The sequence below is a fragment of the Drosophila gunungcola genome, assembly GCF_025200985.1.
Source record: "Drosophila gunungcola strain Sukarami chromosome 3L unlocalized genomic scaffold, Dgunungcola_SK_2 000031F, whole genome shotgun sequence".
Classification (NCBI taxonomy): domain Eukaryota; kingdom Metazoa; phylum Arthropoda; class Insecta; order Diptera; family Drosophilidae; genus Drosophila; species Drosophila gunungcola.
The window spans coordinates 706,493-711,723 of NW_026453183.1; positions in this window are offsets into that span (position 1 = coordinate 706,493).

Sequence of the window (5,231 nt, forward strand, 5' to 3'; positions counted from 1 at the left end):
AGTTTGGAAGGAATTCATCCAATACGGCGATTGCATAGGACTTCACGAGAATGTGGAAGGTTATGTTGATCCGGAGATCGACAACGCGGCTTACGAAACCAAATTTCTTAGTGCAAACTGACTACTCATGGAGAAAAGTAATGCTCTACAACTGAGTACATCGCAGGCATAGGGAGTGAAAGCAACGTGCTTCATTCAAACAGTGACGTCATCGTAAACTTGCTGCAACAAGGCTAGCAATAAATCAAAAAGTATCAAAAATGCAGCTGTATGAAGGTGCTGACGCAATCCCGGGGAATTCGCATTCGGTATCGTATCTGGCAGCACAGAGCGGTTCTCTGGAAACTACATAGAGTGGCCATCCTTTCAAGATATTTATAAGAGCACAATTCATAACAAACATAATCTGTCCAACACTCAGAAATTTCATCACTTGAAAACACTTCTTGTAGATGAGGCTGCCAACTTAGTGCGACACCGGGCAACTACTAGGATCGTCTCAAGGAAAGGTAAAATCGTCCTCGGCACATTGTTAATTCATTTTTGGAGCAACAACCTTACGCAAGGTGTCTGACTGAGCAAACGAAATTGTTCGCGGGCTGGATGCAGTGAATCAAACAGGACGAGACTGCTGGATCATCTATCACTGGAGGAACTTGACGCTGACACTCGGCGCAGGTGGATTGAGCTCAGTATGAACACGGACTCACCCTCTCTTGAGGAATTCTCCAAGTTTCTGGATTCCCGCTGTGAGGAACAAGAGCTGAGTAAACGGCAGCTTGCGACTGGAGTCAAATCAGCAATACATGGCGAAAAGCCCAGAAGGGTCACACAACCGATGGTTGCAGTCGAAGGCAAAAGCTGCACCAACTGTAATTCTACAGAGCACTTTATGCTACAACTGTTTGAGACCTGGGCATGGGGTCAGCAAGTGCAAGTCAACATAAAAATGCAAGGAATGCTAAGTAGATCATCACTCCATTCTGCCGTCACAACAAGTCACTTGGCCCAAGGAGAGGGCACGCCAGCTGTTGTAAGTGCACCAGGCACTGCAACATTCTCAAAGAAAACGGAAGCAAGCGAAGCATACTACTCACTGCCATGGTGTATGTTCAGAATGCGAAAGGAAACGACTTAACATGCCAAGCACGGGCTGCGAGCTATGTTTCCGAACGTTGCATCCAGGCTTTAGGATTGGCACGATTTTCATCTCGTATATTGGTTAGAGGAATCACATCGGTGAAAGCAGACACCACAAGAGGATGCAGAAAACTACACATTAAGTCGCGTATATCGGATGATAACTTGCTTGTCTACGCTCACTTACTAGGAAGAATCATTGCTTCGCTAGAAAGAAAAAAATCGACGCATCGTCACTGGAGGTATTCAAGGATCTACAGCTGGCAGATACACACTTCAACACAAACGCACCAGTGGACATTCTTTTGGGCAGTGAACACATTTGGTCCGTGTTTACTCGGTTTTCGTCCGAGTTATAACGTCATTCATGGCTGCCCATCCAAGTAACGCTATTGCACTAACTACAACAATGGACATTGACGCATCGCTTCAGAAGTTTTGGGAACTGAAAAACGTTCAAAACAACACCAAATCGGAACCGGAAGATAAACAGGTCGAGAAGCACTTTCATACCACTCACCATCGCGACAAGAACAGGAAGTATATCGTGGAACTTCCATTTAACACACCGAAAACACTCTTCAAGGAGCGCTCAAACGTTTTAAATCTGTGGAGCGACGATTACAGCAGAATGAGCAGCTGCGTACACACTATATATACTTTATGCGCTAGTACATTAATCTCGGACACATGAGAGAAGTAGCGCCAGACGAAATTGCTACTGGAAACCAATTTTATCTGCCGCACCACCCTGTTTTGGGTCAACAACTGCAAGTTGTTTTCGACGGATCTTTTCGTGATGCCAATGGTAAGGTTTTAAATTTCCAATTATGAACTGTAACTTACGGAACTTCATGCGCACCATTTCTGGCCGTTCGCGTACTGGAGCAACTGGCTGTCGATCATCAACAGCAATATCCAAACGCTGCGAAAATCCTGCTGGAGGATTTTTACGTTGATGACGTTCTTACTGGTTCGAATAGTCAGGATAAACTACTACGAAACCGAAACGAGTTGATTTAGCTGATGACTTGCGCTAATCTTGAGCTCGGTAAATGGTTATCTAATACTCCCTGCATACAAGCGATCGACTCCAAGGGCACTACTCGATCGTGGCCAGTTAAAGTTCTTGGGCTATACTGGCATCATGGAAAGGACACGTTAACCTATAATGTGGGCCTAGCTGCAAATCCCAACTGTACAAAGAGACAAGTCTTGTCGGACGTGTCAAGGATATTTGATCCTCTTGGACTTTTGGCACTCATTTAAAATTTAAAATATTATCTCAAAAACTCTGGCTTCGCAATCTGAATTGGGATGATCAACTCCCAAGCAAACGTTCTCTCCTGGCTTTCATATGCACCGGCTTAACTTAAGACATTTGTTGGGAACATGACCTCGGAAATCTTAGACAGCGTTCCTAGGTAAGCCTGGCGTCACGTGGACTCCAAATCAAACCCTGCAGACTGTGTTCGTTGTTCATTGCATCCACTTGATGAACTCGTCGCACGAGTGTCTTCTTGGCTAAGGATCATTCACATTATCGGATACTTTATGCGATTTGCTCAGCGCGCACGAAATCCAATTCGCAGGGACGCCTCTTTGCCTTTAACCTTTAATGAGATCAAGACGGCAAGGATTCTCTGCTTGAGGCATGCGCAAGCCTGCTTCCATGATGACTACCAATCGCTACTCGCAAAGAGACCACTAAGGAACCGCTCGCAACTTATTAAAATGGCGCCAAGCGTGCGTATAACTTAAGCACTTCCATTTGTTAACACTGGTTGTGATTATGCAGGACTAGGTCTCCTAAAAGATGCCAAAGTACGCAAGCCGCGGATAAGCAAGGGCTACATATGCCTCTTTGTTTGCTTGGTCACATCGGCCATACATTTGGAACTCGTTACGGATTTGACCACAGAATCCGTTTTTGGCAACCTTGCGGCGCTTCATATCATTACGTGGAAAATGCAGCAAAATATACAGCGACAACGGAACCAATTTCATAGGAGCAAAACGAGCTCTGGACGAAATGCAAGAACTGCTATCATCACAACAGCATCAGGACATTGTCACCCTCATTTTTGCGGATGATGGAATCCAATGGGTATTCATTCATCCGAGACTGCATCGAGACTGCATCTTCGCAGAATCATCGGGAATTCTACACTCATCTTTGAACAGATGCGCACCTAGTTCACACAAATCAGTACAGTGATAAAATCACGCCCCTTATGCTACACACCGGACACAGCAGCTAACTTCTTATATCCAGCTCATGACGTGGGCCACGTCAACACCCACCATATCGATTGATGGTGTTGTATTGGTTAAGGAGTCGAATACACCACCAGCAGCATGGAATATCGCAATGGTTATTGAAACCTATCCAGGGAAGGTCAGACTTGTTTGAGCAGTAAAGCTGAAGACACCCACAGGAGAGATGATCAGACCGAACACGAAGATTGCAGTTTTGTTCCATTCAGAAACTGTGTTTCAGGGCGGGCCGGGAAGTTCCTGAAAGCTTGCATACAATTAAATCAACTTATAAAAATTTAGGAGAACTTTTCTCTTATATATTATGTATTCACTTTTCTTGAGGTGGAAACGCCGCAACTATATCGTCTCGTTGTGAAATTCAACTCAGTACCAAATAGGCTTCGCAACTGGAAAGAACAAAAACATACAGTCCACTAAACCCCGCTTGTCTTATTCCTGATCAGGCATTAAAATAAATTGCGTTTATAATGATTTAAAAACTGTTAGAGTGACGAATAATTTCTGCTTTGATTTAATGCACGATATCCTTGAAGGAGTATGTGCTTATGTGATATATGTAACGTAAATTTAGATTTAATTTAAAAAATTACTCTTGATGAAATTTATTCCAGAAAAGCATTGTTTGCATATGGTGAAAAATAAATTGGAAATAATTTTTTAATTTAAAAATGACTGCATCAGAACTTAAGTAAATGCCAAGAAGCCATGATACAAAATATAATTAGTTCATACGCTGATGAATTAGCTTCTACAATAGATGTCAATTTAAAATTTAGTTTGATTGACGAAGTTAAAAACATTTTGAATTTTACTAAACCAAAACTAAGTTTATATGAGGAACCGAAACCTGTCCAGAAGTGGCTATTTTTTATACAGTTCTCCGTTAATGATTTGAGACATTGTACCGGAAGGATGTGAGAAGTGTTAGATATCATAAATTTCTTGTTTAGATCAAAATACAATTTAAGTGAGTTATGCTGCCTTAGAAAGTTAGTTGAAAAACATAATTCACTATATGTAAGTCTTTTCAGTTCTTTAAAGCAAAAACATAACTTTTTAGTTCATTATGCCACTGCAATTCAAAAATGTGGGCCGTTAAAATTTCTCTGGTGTATGCGTTTTAAAACAAAGCATTAAGATGCAAAAATATACTTTCATAATGTCAATTCGAAGATAAATCCTCCGCATACACTAGTTGTAAAATCAGGATTAAAATTTTCAAAATTTGTTTTTGATCACCAAAATTTCTTAGAGCCGGTTTTAACTGTAAATAACGAATTAAACTCCAAAAATGCTCGTAACGAGCTGTTTAATAATTTATTAAAGAAAAAATTTTCGGAGTGCAATAAAATCCTTTTGTATGATAACTTCATTTTTAAAGGAACTCGGTACAAAATCAATTACTACTTAGGTATAACATTAAGTGACTTTGAACTATTTAAAATTAATTTCTTTACTGTTCACAAAAACGAAGCTTACGTTCTGCGTGCAGCGCGTTGGCATTCGACAGCACCAGATGTTCGGAAAGTAATCCGTCTAGTGTATAGAAGAGTCGGAGTCGTGCACTTCTAGCATTTCTCGGTACTAAACTCGTCGTATATGGGGTGGTTATTTCCTCGTCTTCTATATGATAAACACTGTCACACAAAACAAAAGAAAGTTTAAAATGCACTAAGCGGTAATCTAACAGATTCCAAACAAATAGGGATGTGAACAGACTTTTCGATAAGCGGACGGACTCTGAAGACTAAATAGATCAAGATTAATCAAGAGTGCGGGGTAGCTAAGTGATATTCATTCACGTAAGAAAT